A 17,979-nucleotide genomic window follows, 5' to 3' on the forward strand; every position below is an offset into this window, starting at 1 on the left:
CACAGAACCTTGAGCTGCATGGATGTGACATTTAAGATAAAACCTGTTTGTTATCCCTGCACTGGATAATCTCTAAGGTTGTAGCTGAGACACTATGAGCCCACAACAAATGGAGCCCAATTTTCAAAATCATACAACTGAGTGGAAAGCAAATTTCTCAAAGCTCAGAAGACACAAGCAATAAGATACAGAATGGGATAGTTTGCTGAAGGAGGCTTTCAGAAAACCCTGAGTGTGGAGATGAGATTGGCATTGGTCATTGTGGAAGTAGAATTTAGACCCCACAAAGTTGTCTATGTCTCAATTCCTGGAACCTGTGAATGTATTACCTCACATGACAAATGGATTTTTTGGTTGTGATTGAGAATCTTGAAATGGGAAGATTGTCCTGCATTACCTGGGTGAGCCCACTGTATTAACAAGTCTCTACGAGAGAGAGAGAGAGGCAGGCGCATCAGAGTCAGAGGAGATGTAAGGACAGAAGCAGAGTCAGAGATGCAGCCAGTCGAGGAAAACAAGCAGCTTCCAGAAGCTGGAAAAGGTGAAGAACTGCCCCCCCAGAGCCTCCAGAAGGAAGGCAGTCTTACTGACACCTTGATTTTAGCCTTGTAAGACCCATTTTCAGCTTCTGACTGCCAGTACTATAAAATAATAAACGTGTGTTGTCGTAATCCACCAAGTTTTTGGTAATTCTTTACAACAGCAATAGGCAATTGCTCCTTATCCTAAGTGCACTCCTAATCCCTTCCACCTATTTCACTCCTACCCGCCCTTCTTCCCCTCTGTGCTATCATCAACAGTCAAGTGTCAACAGTCAGGACTTTAAAGAAGGGCTTGGATAGACAATAAAAGAGGGACAGTTGGGGTGAGTAGTAGATGATAAGCAGGGGCTTAAATGTGAGAATAAGTAAAGTAGACAGTGGGAAGTATGGAGCCTGACCAGTTTGAAGCAGTGGGATAGGCTGCTGCCAAGAAGGAACCCAGCTCAAGAGTTAAGCCTTGGACAGATTTGGTACCCTGAATTTGAATCCTACTTCTGATGTTTTCTCAGTAACCTTGGTCCAGTTACTTAACTTCTCTAGCATTACAATGTTGTCTCTAAAAGTAAGAATAACAGTACTGCCTATTTCATTGGGTTAAATGAGATCGTAGCTGTAAAATGTCTAGTACTGAATAGGGCTCCATAATGGGAAGTGCTGTTTTTTTATGAATGGAAGACAAAGGTGAATTGCCACTTCATTAGATTATAAAAAACCCTGAATACCAGAGTGAGATTAGGAAGCTTTACTTCCAAGACATTGTGTGACCATCAGAAGATCTTGAATGGGAAACTAACTTAAAAACGCAAAAAGACTCCTGTGGTGAATTAATATGGCAAAGACAAAAGACAGGAAAACCACCCATTTAAAGGGCAAGTTTGAAGGATAGAGGTTGATCTTCACATTAATATAGGAAAAGTTAGGCACATACTGCTCAAGCATGTTGGCTGACTCTAAGGGTTTATTACAGGGGTAGAATGTAGTGGAAACATCCTTAGGCTGGTAGTTCAGTGAAAAAGGTTCTTGCTCTGGCTGTGTCAGCTGCTCATTACCACTTTGAGCGAGCCCCTCATGTATGTGGTGAAGTCAGCCCTCATGGCTCAGCATCTGCTGGGGCCCTGCTATTTCCAAGTCATGCTTCTCTTGGGCTTCTCTTTTCTGTGAGCCTGAGGTCAAATGATTTCTCTTCGGAAAACTGCAAGGATAAAAGACGCTTCCTGAAAAGCAAATTAGTCCTAATTGCTATGAATCTCAGTAACTATTTAAACCCTGCACTTACCAAATAATTAGATTTTTTTACAAGGTTATGCAGAGTAGCTATAGGACATTCAAAAGGTATAGATCAACATGTAAATATTGCATTTCATATCCAATCAGATTGTTTCTATCCATGCTACGGGAGGTATGGCATCTTTCGGACAGGGCCATTTGCCTAAAACAAGCCAAGGAAAGCGAACAACTATTTCCCCAGGTACTGCTGGTCAACCAGGATGGCACAGCTAGGCATCCAAATCGCAAATTTGTTTCTGGCTCATGAATTATTAGTTCAATAGAATTAACCTTACCGAGGAGAAAATCTCTAATAAAAATTGTCTAAATAGCATGTGAAAAACAGCAAAAGGTAAAAAAAAAAAAAAAAAAAAAAAAAATACTTGGAATAGTTTTAGGTCCAATATTTTCCAATAATAAGTGAGAACAGAATGCTTCCTGCCTTTAGCCAGTAACCCAGGGCCTAACCTCCACTTTGGTACAGAGTGAGATGTTGACAATAATTTGAAGAAAAGTGCTATCATCAACAGTCACGTGTCAACAGTCAGGACACCTTTGATGCTAAAGAAAGCTATTTAAATCCCTCATTTTTAGAAGAGGAAATAAATAATACAGCAACAAACAGGGAAGAGAATCATAGTTGTTATTTACACTGTCCAGCCATCACTGGATCCCCCACCTGGCTTTAGTACTTAAATAAAAGAACCCCAGACCCCAGTCTCACAAAGCATAAGAAGTCAAATGCTTTGCCAGGGGCCTGAGAATTCCTGGACTGGGGGAGGATGCAGGCTGTTCACTGCCCCAAGGACGGGTCCAGCTTCCAGCTCAGTTTTGACCTCTCTCAGATGGACCCTGACACCCTGCCAAGATTCGGAGCTGTTCCAACTCTCAATTTGGTCTGCTTTGATCCAAAACTTAAGCATATTGCCCCTCTCCCACGGTGTATTTCCTCCACATTGGTTATAGAAGCTGTCTAAACAGAGTTCATGGAAGATGGAGGGAAAGCAAAGCAGAATTATAGAACCAATCAGAAAACACCTTAAAATTGAACGGCAGCTCTCTGTGAGGTTAAATTTTGTGGTTACCAACTTCTGTGGGCTCTGGCTTCTCACCAGGTTGCTGAGGCCTCACTTCACCCTCTCTCAGAAAAAGTGTCTTCAAATCCTCCCTTCTGCAAATGTCCAGAAACATTGCTTCTATTTCCTTTGTTGGTAAAAGAGAGACTTAAAAGTCCTAGTCCTTCATTGCAGAGAGCCATTCGGCTCCTCTAAACAAAATTGCTGGAGCAGCCGTTACATCAGACACCTGCCCAGGTAATGCCTTTTCTCAAACTCAAGGGCCATCTAGCTGAGCCTCGAGCCTTAGCACAAAGCAACCGGCAGCATGGAGGTTAGGTGTTTAGGGCACGGCCTTAGGATTAGGGACGTGGGCGCATGTTTATCTGGACTGTGTGTTGAGTGTGGGAGACAGTGGGGGAAGAGTGGGGGTGTGGAGGATAGAAAGCTCTCTCCTGTCTCTGAACAGGCCCTGGAAATGCCGGGTCTTTTGTTCCTGTTGCTGTTGTTCTCATTCTTCTCCTCCACCTCCTCTTCCCTCTCATTCCTTCATCCTCCTCCTAGCCTTCCTTTCTTTCTTTCTCTTCTTCCTTCTACTCCTTTTTTAAAAAGGATTTTATTCATTTGAGAGAGTGAGAGAGCACAAGCAGGGGGAGAGGGAGAGGGAGAAGCTGGCTCCCAGGGAGCCTGATGTGGGGCTCGATCCCAAGACCCTGGGATCATGACCTGAGCCAAAGGCCACCCAGGCTCTTCCACCCCCTTCTACTCCTCTTTTATACCTCCTCTTCTTATATTAAGTTTGAGAAAATCACTCCTAAAATGGATAATGTATTTTACTAAAGAAAATCCAGATCTCTAACCTGTCTTCAAAGCTCTCTGTAATAAGGCCCAGACCGCCTTAGTTCCCAATTAACCCCTTTGTGTAGTCCATGTTTTAGCAAAATGGAATCATTTACAGATTCCCTGACCTCTCCGCATGGTGGAGGCCTTGCTCATTCTATTTATACCTACATAGTCAGGATTCTCCAGAGAAACAGAACCAATAGGAGAAAGAGAGAGAGAGAGAGAGAGAGTGTGTGTGTGTGTGTGTGTGTGTGTGTATACACACACACACACAGAGAGAGATTATATAGATAGATAGATTTATAGATAGATATATAGAGAGAAAGATTATATATAGGTATTATATATTTAGGTATTTATAGATATAGATATATAGAAAGATATAGAGATATAGATATATAGAAAGAGATATAGAGATATATAGAAAGAGAGAGAGAGAGATGATTAGATAGATGATGATAGAGAAATGGGCTTATGCCATTCTGGAGGCTGAGAAGTCCCATGATCTGCCATCTGCTGGTGGACTAATTCAGTCTGAGTCTGGAGGCTGGAGAACCAGAGGAGCCTATGACATAAATTCCATTTGGAGGGCAGGAGAAGAAGAGATGTGATTTCAAATAGTGAGGCAGGAACAAAAAGGGGGTAAATCCCTCTTCCTCCACCTTTTGTTCTATTCAGACTGTCAGTGGATGGGATGGGACCTACCCATGCTGGGGAGTCCACCAATGCAAATGCTAATCTCAACCAGAAACACTCTCACACAGAGACCCACAAACAATGTTTAATCTGGGCTCCTATAGCCACTCAGGCTGACACCTAGATTAATCAGCACAATACCAGTTCCATAGTTCCAAACCCAGCCCACGCTTGAAAGGTCAATTTAGCATTACATTTCTCATTATTCAAGTATAGATAGTAATCCTACCCTGACCACCTCCCAGGCTCCCATGAGGTTCTGCCTCCAGAATAGAGGTGGTGGGTACCTTCAGTCTGCTCTCCAGTTCCGCTACTTTGCATCAGATTATGGAATCAGAAGAGCTGGATTTGAATTGCAGCCCTGCTTCTTCTTAGCATTTATTTGTTTGTTTTACCTTGGGCAGACTATTTTACCTCTCTGTGCCTCATTTTGCTCATCTGTAAATGGGAATAAAATAATTCTTCAAGAGTTGTTGAGGGGATAAACGAAAGAATGTACACACCCTCCTTAGCACGGTACCCAACACACACAGAGCTCTACAAGCGTGAGCTACGCAGCACTATTTCCTAACACTTGACAAGCCTCCGTGGTTTAAAACCACTCCTCTGGATTTATAAGCCCCAAACACCCCATGAAATAGGTAGAACAAATTTTTATGCGTATTTTGCAAATAAAGAAATAGGGTTTTAAAGAAAATGAGCAACTTTAACTGGATTCTGGCAAAAATTAAAGGCCAAGCTAACTGTCAGCTTCATCTGTTTTTGACCCTGAATTTAGTTACAGATAAAATGCACTCACCTGAGCAGGACCTTTGTTCTTTAAGGAGCCTCTCACACAAATGTTCTAGAAATAGAAAGTGAGGGCTGCATGGACCCCAGTGCTACTGTTCAGGAGACTGAAATAGGGATGGGAGGAAGAAAGAAAGGTTGCATGTTGGGTTGTAAATTCCCCAGGGGAGAAATAATTGAAGAACTGTTTATGGTAGAAAACTATAATTAGGAGTAATGGGATGAAATTAAGGAGAGGGAAATAACAAGTTTATAATAAGGTTCCAGTATGAGGTATTCAAATTTAATTGTGTTTTTTAAGTAATGTCAGACTCCCAGATGCTGTAGCGATGAAGACTGTATACAAATGGGTGCATAAATAAATGACTTTATAATCCACGCAATCCAACTAGTGTGCCTTATAAGCCAAGATGCCGTTTTGCAATTGCACATTTAGAATTGGCACGGCAATGTGCAAAAAGAAAAAATCTTTTATTGGGCTGAGAATTTGATTGTTTCCTATGTCTTATAAGCTTACAACTTACTAAGAGGAATGGAGAAATCCCACTTCCTCTACCAAAAAAAAAAAAAAAAAAAAAAAGCCCAGGCTCTTCAGCTTATTAGATCTGCACATGTTGCGATCCATTTTTGAGTTGAAGCATCACACACTAGGAGGTTAATTTAACCAATCGAATGTATACAGTCAACCACTTCAATTGCATTGTTCAGACCGTCAGAGACCTAAGGAGTGAAGGGGGAAAACATTCATACTAATTTTTACATCTCCCACACTGGAGACGTAAGTTAATAAAGCCATTCAGAACGAGTGCTACAGGAAATGTGGGAACTTGAAGAGGATGCCCTGCTTTTCTGTTACTGGCTTCTCTGTGGAATTAAATTATTTGGAGTTCTTTGTTTTAAGGTCATTATTTTTCAGTAGACAAGCTGCTGCTGTTATCCAAAAGCTAATAGTGGGAAATGTCTGGCTGACACAACAAATACAGCCATAGTTCCGTTATTAATGCCACTAACAATTTAGGATACGATAAATGTGCGCCATGGCATTTAGCACTCACGCAGTAGCAGGGAACTTGCGGCTGCTCTGTCTTCTTAAAAGAGAACACACACACACACACACACACACACACGCAGGCGCATGCACGCACACGCTGAACCCATAACAGTCACTTGCTGATGGCTACCAAATACATCATGGCAACTAAATGGAATTTTATAAGTGTATTGTGTCCACGTGTGATTCACGATATAAGAAGAGAAATTCTGATACAAAGCCCTGGTCTGGGAATTTGCACAGCTTAAGGCAGCATTGACAGTCCTATTGCGCTCCTCCAAATGGTAAGGACCTATGCAAAGACCTCACTAAAATGTTTGAGAATCCTTTCCACCTGGATATTCCCAGTGGGAATTGTGTGACTGGCCAGTCGCTCACTGGTTCTAATGCTAAATGGGTCAACTCTAGGCTAGTCCTGGCCCCATGCACAATAACAGGATTTTACCTTCCTTAGAGATTTATGAGATGCATTGGCATGGTAAAGTCTCCATGGAGCTCTGTAATACATGGACACAACATTTTCAAAATTATTTGTGCATTGAACCCTTTCTGTTTGAATGACTAATTAACATTTTGCATACCAGCATTTAATGATTATTGGTTTGGAAACAGGATCTTAATCCTTCTGCCCCTTCATATACACAAACACACATGGGGAATTTTCATGATTCAGTAGAAGTAAGGCTGCTCCCCGGAGCTCTCCTACTGATGAAACTCGGATGCTCCAGTGCTTGGAGCACTATGGCCATGTCAGAACCCTTCTGCTGTGCATTCTTCCTTCTAACCCCAGTCTGGAGAGTTTGCTGGACTCACTTGGGTTTGTTGGGTTTCTCTTCTTATTCTATCCCAACAAAACTTCTGTTATCCAATTTCCAAACTGCACCATGGTTGGGGTACTTTCTCTCCTCACAAGAGCCCCCACATATCATCACAACCAAGCCAACTAATACGACGGATACAAAGCTGCTTGAGAGAAGCAGTCATTGCTGTATCACTGGAGTCTAGCTCAGTGCCTGTCGCAAGGTCAAGGCTTACTGACTGTGACTAAATTAAATGAAAACCACCAGGGCTTTTCATAGGTTCATTCTATTGGCTAGAATAGTGGCCAAAGATTTTCCGACCAACATTTTCAAGGTGTATCACTGTACTCCCAATTCTAATTATTCCCTGCTCACCAGCAATAAGCACGTATTCAGCAACCCCATGAACAGCTGAGTGCTTCGCTGGACAAGTTTAATTGACTTATTCCCTGCCCTTTGAGAGCCGACAGTCTCCATTTCTTTTCCTCAAAAGAGTCCATAACTTAATTCAGTTATGAGAATGTGACAAATTACTACATAACTTATATACCTTTTCATATTCAATAGTTCATCTAGTCTCCTACCCTATCAGGTTCCCAGGCAGATCAGCTCTTATTCAATACAGACTAAATACGTCCGTAAACCAGACGGTTCAAAACACAGATTAGCCGCTTTCATTTTCTGATTAACTAAAGGTTGTACTCCAGTCTGCTGGCCCGCTTTGAGCCTGGATGGCTTCCTGAGTCGGCCTCCTATTGTGTGGGTTCTGTGCTGTGTTAGAGATGGGGAATCATGACGCATAGGAGGTCGGGAGTGAGAGGCTCTTAGAAATTGTCTAGTAATAGAATAGTTGTAATGTGAATGGTAACACTTTCACTACATTATCTTTGCATAAGCTCCTTAAATCAGGATGTTCTCATTGTTTCAATCAGCCTATGAGACTGGCAGAAAATAAATACAGGGAAACACGGTGATTTGCTCAAGATCACGTAACACCAGGGTTTGGCACAGATCTTTTGCCTCTGAGTCCAGCACTCTCTATTATCTGAAGAGGAAGAAGAGGAGAAGGGGAAAAAAGAGGAAGGGAAGGAGAAAGGGGAGGGGAGAGGAGGAGTAAAGAGAAGAAAAGATAAAAGGAGAGAAGTACTTGACCCAAAGTATGTGCTTAGCAAAGATTTTTGAATGAATGATAATAATTCTTATATGCATGTAAACTCTTTGTGCTTTAGTTTCCTCATAATTAAAAAGGATAATATTCTCTACCACATATTGTTGTGAAGATTAAATGAATTGCTATCCAAAAATTAACATATGTGTATATGTGCATATATACATATGTATCTTCGAATAGTGCTCCGTATATAGTAAGAACTCAAATAATGTCAATCATTATTAAATGCACAGTACTGTATAAGTTATAAAAGTTTTGAAAATATTACCATAATTATTCTTCAAAATAACTACGAAATCTGTGATTATATCTTCATTTTATAGATGAGCAAATGGAAACACAAAGAGTTTAACTGACAGTGTCCAGGCGGTGATAGCTGGATACCTGCCCACCCCACAGCTACCTCCTTCAACTAGCCACAGTTGGGAGCAGAGACTTCACAGCATAAGTGGACGTATCCATGATTACACAGTTCAGTTAGGTGCAAGATGTTGGGCTCCATGTGTGCCAAACCCAGGACACAACCTAGATACTGGGAACATCTTATTCTGTCTTCAACTACCTAAACTGTCAGCTTGTTATCTCAAAATGTGTCTCTTTCTCTTGATGAGAATAGTTGAGAAAGAAAAAAAAATAATCTGCTAAACAAATGATCTAGTTAATTAAGCTCTAGCTAAGATTTTACTTTCTGATTATACCTTCGTAGTAGAACATTTTATAAACATCGACTATAAGGCAGAGAGACACACTAGGAAGGAACAGTTTAACCAGCCTGAATCTTCATTGGATTTGTAACTCAACCACTGGCTAAAACAGGGAGCTCCCCCAACTGCAGTCTGGAGCTTTGTCTTTTTCTTCATCCCTTCCTCCCTCCCCCCAATTTTGTTACTTTAAAAAATACTAATATACCGTCTCAAGGCAATTGGATCATAGCCCAAGCTAATTCTCACCAAGAGGGAACACAAAGAGCTGCCCTCCCAATGTCAACACAAGCTTCGATTAGGCCACTGCAGATGTCGTCTCCTGTGCGTTCTGTCTTGGGTGGATTGATCGGGTGTGCTGTGCTGAGCTCTGTCTCTCCTCTGGGTAGGAAGCACTTCCCAAAGTGTCCACTGGCAGTTTGCTCACTGGTTAGCGTCTTCACTAAATCAGCCATAGTGCGATCAGTGTCATTACTTGGAATTAGAAAGGACCGCCTTAAATCGTGAACCCACTGTTCACTTATTACATCTTTCTTCCTTGAAGAGTCAGTTGAAGCTTTTGCATCTCAGTTGCCCTATCCAAAAATATAAATAATAATATTCACCTCTGGGGTTGGTTGGAGAATGAAACAAGCTCATGCATTAATGATACTCAGTCTAAAATCCTGTTATTCACTATTCATGGGTAGGTATGTTGAATAGCTATTTTTGACTGTGAGGTATTTGGAATAAGTTCAATCTAGTCCCTCACTTTTTTAAGGTCCTGAGTCTGAACCACCCTGATGAACACTGCTAGCAACCACCTTCTGAAGGTCTGAGAGGAGCAATGTGTTAAAGAATTTAGGGAGACTTATTTAACCTCGCAATGAGATGAAAACCAAACTCTCCCAAGTCGGTTCTCAGCCCTGTCAACATCTCTGCCTTTGTCTCTCTGTTAATTTTGTCCTGTTGGCCTGGACTAATACTACAAGGCATTTAGCTGTGTTAATTAAAAATACCAGCCAAGCAAGATGCTTAAGGATGTTTCTGCCAAAGGCGGTCTCCCGTTTTAAACAGCCAGATTCGTTTAAGAGTTTTTAACCAACTGCTCTATAAATTTCCTGGCCAACAGCTTCGTGTTGGGGAACAGTAAGTGGGGCTTGGAAGCCCAGTGGTTTGCAGGCTCTTTGCCATATGGAGGGGCCACAGGGAGGGGAGTGAGAATAAAGCTTATCCTCAGGACAGTGGGAGATAGTCTGGAAGAGGACAATGAAGGGAAATTAAGAATGTTACTTCAGATCCAGGTGCAGAGTGATTCGCTGCTGTGTCTTACTTTGGTCAGAACTTTGGAGGGTGCTGGAGCCCTGCTAAGTAGACTGCAAAGTCTCAGTAACCCAGGCTAGCGGCTGGACACATAGAAATGAGGGCACTGCCTGGCAGTGAGGGTGTTTGTTTACTAAAGTCAGGCTTATGAGCTATTGGAAAAGGAATAGAAGATGGGACTCTGTGGTTTTCAGTCTGGAGAAAATAAACCACTTCAGTGCCCCACGGTCCAGATGGTGGGCCATGGTGAGCGACCCTACCATGAGCAAGGCGCATGCTGAGGCTTCAGGAAGCGGATGGAAACTGTGTGTCTCCACACTGCCAGTCAATCTCCAATAAGTTCATGACAAGGGAGTAGAATCGAGTCTCCTCTGCCTCTGACCCCCCAGTGGGGTAAGTTTAGGCAGGGTGTCAGGGTCTCAGCAGAGCTGGATTGGATTTAAAGATGCTTCTGAACGCTCTGAAACATGTGGGGACTTTCTCTTTGTGTTCTAGAATTACAGTCTAGATTTTGCCTACTTTTTTCAACACTTGAAGACATGAAGTCTCACACTAATATATTGCTTATCAGCCTTTACTGGGCTCCTAGAAGTTCATTAAAATACAGATGCCTAAGCCTCAATACAGACCTATTGGATCAAAATGGTGGTGTCCAAATGTCTGTATGTTTAAGAAGCACCACGGATGATTTTGATATTTACCCAAGGTCGAGAAGTTTATGGGTTTTACTCTTGACACAGTAATGTGAAGACAATGCCGGTGGGAGGTCCATACGTCCTTGCAGTTCAGGAGTCCTAGCTTTAACACTTATTACATAAGGGATTTGGGTCAATTACTTTACTTTTAAAGTCCTCAAATTCCTCAAATGAAAATAGGGACGATGATAGTAACTCCACATAACATCGATACAAAGATCATTAAATGAGTTTACATACATCGAAATTATTTGCTCACACAGCATCAGTCCTTTGTTCTCTCTCAGACACAGTCATGATACAGATACCCCTGAGAGACGTAAAATGTCAACCAGAGGCACCATATCAGAGTGGAAAGAATAAACGCAGGTCTGGATCCTAGTTTCCCTCTACTACTCTCTCCTTTTAGCTAAGAAATATAAACTCCTGACCCTTAGTTCTTTATTAGTAAATTGGACTCATAAACTACAAAGTGATCCAAATCTAGTGATTGTCTGTCTGATTTTGAATGTCCCAACCTAAGAATTCTTTTACACTTCTAAAGCGTTGTAAAAAAGAAAAAAAAAAAAAAAACCCAAAGAGAAAAATTATGTGACAGACCACACAGAGCCTGCAAAGCCTAATATATTTACTGTGTTTTATGTCTGTGTTTTTAAAGAAAACGTTTGCTGATGCCTGGTCCAATCTTAAATATGCACGCGAATCATCTGGAGATCTCTTTAAAATGCAGATTTTTATTTAATGGGTCTGGGGTTGGGCCTGGGGGTCTGCATTCCTAACAAGTTACTAGGTGACCCCGATGCTACTTACTCAGGGACCACATGTCGAGTATCAAGGGTCAGGCTAATTCAGATTTAACTGGTACGTGGTAGGCCTGGGCTCTCCTTATGTTTACAAAGCTTACCAAGTGACGATAACATGATGATAAAGAGTAACCAGGGCCTACAGCCACTGTTCTTGGGATCATCTGAGCAGAATTCATCCAACTGGCTGTCACCTTAGAAAACAGAATCAAGTCTCTGGAAATGTGATGCAAGACAGGTGAGTTGTTCTGGTAGCAATGAAGACAAAAGCAGATAGAAGGATGAACTTTGGCTGTTAATAGCCTATACATAAAATGCCACTGTTTCACTTCTGAATTTTTATGGGCCAGAATTTTTGTCTTATCCGTTCCTTTTTTGAATGGCCTTGGTTCTTCTTCTCCTTCTTTTTCAACCTATGGTATCTGCATGTCTGACCACGCTAAACTTGACTTCTGGTTCACTCAAATTGAATAAATATCAGCCCCCCTTCTGTCAGACTTACTTCATGGCCCTGACCCCAAACTGGAAATATGGACTGCTGGAATCTTAAGCATAATAGCTGGAAAAGAATCCCAAAGACTAACGTGGCAGTAAAATGCAAAACAATCTCTATTCTGATTTTGTCTTGCCCTCCCACTCTCCCTCTCCTATAGGCACACAGCATTATGACATAAACTAATATAATTAATTGTATGAACTGAAGGATTATTATTCCTCTGATATCCATCAAATGAATGAAAATACTGACAGTGAAAATAAAAACCCACCTCTCCCTTAGTACCCAAGAGAAAAGCAATAAAAAAGGACAGCTCTGATGCATCACACATATATCGCTTGCCAGAGTTTTTCAGGTGTAACTTGACATTCGTAGGTTTAAACTGTTCGGATAGGGTCTTTGGGTCTGCTGGCAGTTTTACAGAAGTGGAACTGTTCTAGAATTTTGTAATTTTAGGCATTTACTTTTATGGCCCTTTGATTGGCCAAGTTAAGGCTGAAATGAAACGTAATGTCACCAGTCTAAGAAGTTGGAAATAGTGACAAAGATCAGGCAAACAGAGCCACGACCTTTCACCGTGGCGTCTGGGAAGGAACACAATACAATAGAGGTGAGCCTTGGGCAGCGTAAAGAGAGATGCTGGGATGTTAGCAAGAAGAGAAAACAATTCAATTTGAGCTGTAAGCCTCAGAGCTGTGTTTGAGCCAACCACTGTCATCTGAGGCCAGGAACCAGTGCACAGGGGGAGACAGTGTGGCTGTGAAGCAAACAGATCAGGGGCCCGGGCCTCCAAGCACCAGCTTCTCATTGATAGCCAGCAAACACTTTATCTAACTGCCTTGAGCCGTTTTCTATAGTACCTTTTAATTTATATATGCGACACACCAAGTTGAAACTCCAGAAAAGGTTATCATTGGCCGTGGATTGTCCTTTGCGGTCAGACAAAGATGGTGGTCTCTGTCCACTGCAGGAAGGCTTAGCTTTGTAAATAGACCGATGGTCCCAGCCCAAGTATGGAGTGCTCAAAGGCCATTCCAAAGTAATCTTGAATCATTAGCATGCTTTGAAATGGATCTATTGTCGCCACAAATGTAATGTGATATATTGTCAACACAGATGTGATGCGTGACTTATAAATTAAAAAAAGAAAACAAAAACAAAAAACCAGTAACGCTCCCAAAAGGTAAGTTTGAGATACTTGGGCTTAGAGAATTGAATGGATGGTTTAGAAAAGAAAAAAAAAATCATACTAGATTTGGGAAAGCTCTAGTGCTTTTTGTTGTTTTGGTTTTTTCTTTTTGTGTTTTTAATCTTGATCATCTGGAATCAGCGTGGTCCTAAGTATGGTTTCATAGTTGGACAAGATTCACTGATCATTTTTTAGTTAAGTATGTGCACATTTGAAAAAAAAACAGACAAACAAAACCAAAACAAAAATCCAGTGAGCACATATGCTTATGCTGTGTCTAAACGTAAGATATGCCTTTAACGAATTCTAAGGGATCAGAGAAGTCATATGTACTTTCAAGAGCACAATAAGCAGAAATAGAACATTTACTCAGAAAAAAATCCGCTTACAAAATTACAGAGACCTGAGAATATCCACTGTCCCTTCCCTTGAGATCTTTCATATTGAATCTTTGTGAACTTTAATATGGGGACATAACATGTTCCTCCTTGTACTCTGCTGAGATTTAAAATGGAATTTCCTGTTTTCCCGACTTGAAAAGCACATCTCATTTTAAGCAATTTTTATTACATATGACATAGACGCTTATTGAGCTCTGCCTGGCTATGCCCAGAGTAAAATTTGGGGAAGGCAGTGGGGCCTGATCAGTGTCTATGGAGGTGCTTCTTCTGCATTCTGGAAGTCCACAGGTCCACAAACGCAGCCGCCCCCGGAACAAGTCCACTCAGCAGGAAGGGGCAAGGTTTTGCCAATATCGGCAAAGGAGCGGGACGGGAGCACAGCGCTCTTTTGGATCCCAGTCAGGAAGGAAAACAAAATGTGCCTCTTATGGCAGCAAATCAACTTTTGCTTAATCTAACCTCCCTGAGCTTCGATTTTTCTTCATTTATAAAACAGGGATAATGATAGCATCTTCATAGGTGCATTAGACAATTAAATGAGCTAGTATAAGCCAAACAAGTAGGACAGTTAAGTGCTACGTAATGTTAGGGATTACTAATAAAATACTCGACTATCACAAAATAGATAATCAACTGCTCATGATCACCTACCCTTCGGTAGTTACTTCTTTCTCTAGGATGAACTAAGGGAAACCACTTGAAGAAGCCAGACACCAATTCTTCTACTGCCACATCCCCAATTGTAACGTGTCCTGAGTCACACAACCAGTAGTGATTGGCACAAGAACCTGAATCTAGATCTGTCAACCTCCATAGCCCAAGACTCTGCTCTTTCAAATTCTTATCTCCCTGCACTTCGGTATTTCGTTAGAACTGAATTGATGAAGAGTGTTTGCAGCGAGGGTGAGCAGGCATGCAAGCCACTCACAGAGAGGGAGAATAGCTCGCAAGCCGGCGGAGCAGACACCCGCCGCATTTCCCCACCGCTTCAGCAGTCAGGGTTAGAAGCCTGTCCCAGCCATCCCCGTCAGTGAAAGTGTTTCGAGGAGAGAGGAGGTAAAAACCACTGGAACACTGCACTCTCAAAGAGGGTGCCCAATCAAGTGGCTCAATAGAAGTGGTTTAAAAACCTTAATCTTGTCTAAACTGAGACCAATCTGTTCAGAGTGGGCATCAAACCTAATGAGGCGGGTAGAGGTGACTAATGCAATGCAGAAGTTTTCCTTCACGCCTCCGGCTGCGGGAAAGCCCACACTGAGGTTCTGTAAAAGGCTGCTTCTGACAGCAGGTGTGACCCACGGAGGCACCTGCCCAACACACCTGCACCAGCTCAGCAGGACCCGCGGGCGATGTGTCTGTGCAAAGGCGGTAACACAGGGGTGAACAGAGCGACCCCTGGACGATCCAGGGACACTTGGGCCAAGGGAGAAAATGTCGACGGAGGGAAAAAAATGGCGCCCAACATTTTGAAGGCAGAAGTCTTCTCCCCTAATGATGTTGGGTCATTATGACCCTCGTGTTTATAAATCTAGACTTTTTCCTAGGAGAGAGTTGACAAGGCAATGAACGTAAAGACGAGGAGGTCTGGGTCTCCTTGAGATAGGAGAGAGGAAGAGATAAGGGCCTGACGCACCGTAGGCAGAGGTGGTGTTCTGCTGCGCTAGAAGAACTTTGGAATTGAAGGGACTTCCGGTTTCCGTTCATGCTTCAAGGCAAACACTGACAGTGCACTCCCAAGCCAGAGTACTCTCTCAGTAAAGGGAGTAACACTGGTTCTGTGGGTGAGCTTAGCAGGTTTTTCAGAATAAAGTTACCCAGAAACTGTGTGTGGAAGCAATCACCCCACTTGCATTTAATACACGTATTACACGGAGTTGCATGCAAATTAAGTATGTTAGCATTGTTTGGTGGCAGGAATATTTGTCCCGTATTTCAGATATTAACAAGAACGCTGAGAAAGGACAATTTACTGTGGCATGGTAATATTCCAGAAAGCTAATTACCCCAGAGAGAGTTTATGAAAGATTGCGGAGACTGTGGTTCTTCACACGCTTTTGCAAATGTGAGCCTTTTGCTTGCCGTTTTTCTTAAACCTCTGCGCCTTCATACATGCTGTTCCTTGCATGGAGGGGGTCACTTGTCCTTGTGTCTAGATAGTCTTGAAAGTGCTTACTTATCTTGTAAGACTCAGCTCCACTGTCACTTTTACTATGAAGCCTTTTATGACTGTCCTTTGCAAAATGGGTCAAGGCTTTGCTCCACGAACATGGAGCAATCGTAGCATAGTTGGTACAACATTGCATTTATTATTTAAATACCTGGTCCCCCTGGTAGATTAGTAACTTCTTCCTGGTGTAGGGGAATGGGGCTTTTTTTGTATCTACAATTCCTAGACTAACTCCTGGAACTTAGATATTATCTGTGGAAAGAGGGGAGAGAAGGACGGAGAGGCTGTGATTCCCCAGCAAGGTAAGGGAACTGCGCAGTGCTGAAAATGAACACATTACGGGGGAAGGAGGAAAAGCTTAAGACATAGAGTCAGAGCACATGGGCTTAAATTCCAATTTTTCCACTCACTGTCTCTGACTTTGGACAAAAGGTTAACCCTCAGTCTTTTAATAAAATCACAAGGGTGTTAAGATTAAATGAAATAATATACGTGAAAGCACAGGACACATAGTAGTTCCTCAAAGATTTAAATATTGAATATCGGTTGAATAAAGTATAGACTAATTACCTTTTAAAATTCTGAACAAAATAAAGCACACTTGGCAAAGACTCTGAACTTAGAATTTCTGTGTATCAAGATAATTTTCTTGTAAACATCAATTTACCTTTGTACTGCTAAAGCAATGGCAACAGCAAATTTTCTCGTTGAGAGCATGCCTCCCCCGAGCAGCTAATGTTATAGACTGACTTTTCCTGCCAGAATTAATTTTAAGGGGTGAGACATTTTTTTAAGTCTCTTTAGTCCATGAAAGTACATTGTCCTCATAAAAATCCCCAGGCTCATAAGTAAAGCAGAAGCCCTTAGTTAAGCAATTAACCATAAAAATAGAAAACTGATCAGAAGCACAGTGAACTGTATTGGCAGAGTGCCTTTCTACGCAGCAGAAACCCATTTCATCCCTAGCTATAATGGGCGTCTTGAAGAGGGGCCCATTTTTGTCAAACTACTCATAGAGTATATTTCGTAAAGACTCCTGTGGTCAATCAGCTGTGCTTGCAAAAGAAGGAGACAGCTTCCTCTTCCCCCTCTTTCTTTTCATACACTGCCGCCAGCACCATGCCAGGAAGATGCCAGCAGGAAAGGAGAGCAGGAAAAGGAGATACACATTTAATAGCTTCATCTTACATGTGACCTTCCACTTACGACCTCTGACCCTCATCTTCAGTTCCAATGCGGTGAACCTCTTCCTACTCTTTCATAGCTTCACATTGCATGCTCAGCTTCTTGCTCTGTACATTTGTGAACACTACTCTCTCGCCTTCTCTCTCTGATGTTCTTTGTTCTTCTCATTCTTACCCATCCTTCAAGACCCTTCCCAAGCTTCACCCTAACTGTGGAGCCTCTCCTGATGACTATGGCCTGCATCTTGTACTCTCTCCCTAAAACTTTCTCCTAAGTTTACATTCATACCTATCAACACCATAAGCAAGTCAATCTTGTTCTTTTATCACTTACTATATCCTACCGTTTCATAGCACACCTGTTGTGGCTTATCCTGTCCCTTATGCTATTTGTGTAGTCTAAGAAAAATTCCATTTCAGCACATGGGTAGGCACTCCGAAAATGACTGACTTTTCACCAATCAGAGAATCTTCCATCACTACCCTCTGAAGGATCAATAACAATCCTTGGCCCGAGGTAGACCTCACATGAATACAAGCATACTACATACATACACAAATTTGCCATGAGAAGAGCAAAGCATAGACTATAGAATATCTGTGTTCAAATCTACGTTCTGTCACCTACTAAATTTGTAGCCTTGAAAAATTATTATTAACCTTGGTTTTAAATGAGAAAATGTCTTAAATGAGAAAATAATATCTGCCAAGAAGCCATTTCCATCATTGTGAAATGAAGATAATAGTACCTACCTCATAAGTTTAATGGGAAGACTTAATGAGAAAATGGAATAAAATGAAAGATTTCAAAGTTGTGTTGGGCACATA

At 41.8% G+C, this 17,979-nt stretch overlaps 1 long non-coding RNA gene across 1 annotated transcript in view; it reads right to left on the minus strand.

Moving 5' to 3' along the window:
- The window catches only part of LOC123001773 (uncharacterized), a 76,536-nt gene that overhangs the window by 16,604 nt on the left and 41,953 nt on the right, over window positions 1-17,979 (minus strand). The window lies entirely within an intron of this gene.

Source organism: Ursus arctos, unplaced genomic scaffold (genome assembly GCF_023065955.2).
Source record: "Ursus arctos isolate Adak ecotype North America unplaced genomic scaffold, UrsArc2.0 scaffold_23, whole genome shotgun sequence".
In the NCBI taxonomy this organism is placed as follows: domain Eukaryota; kingdom Metazoa; phylum Chordata; class Mammalia; order Carnivora; family Ursidae; genus Ursus; species Ursus arctos.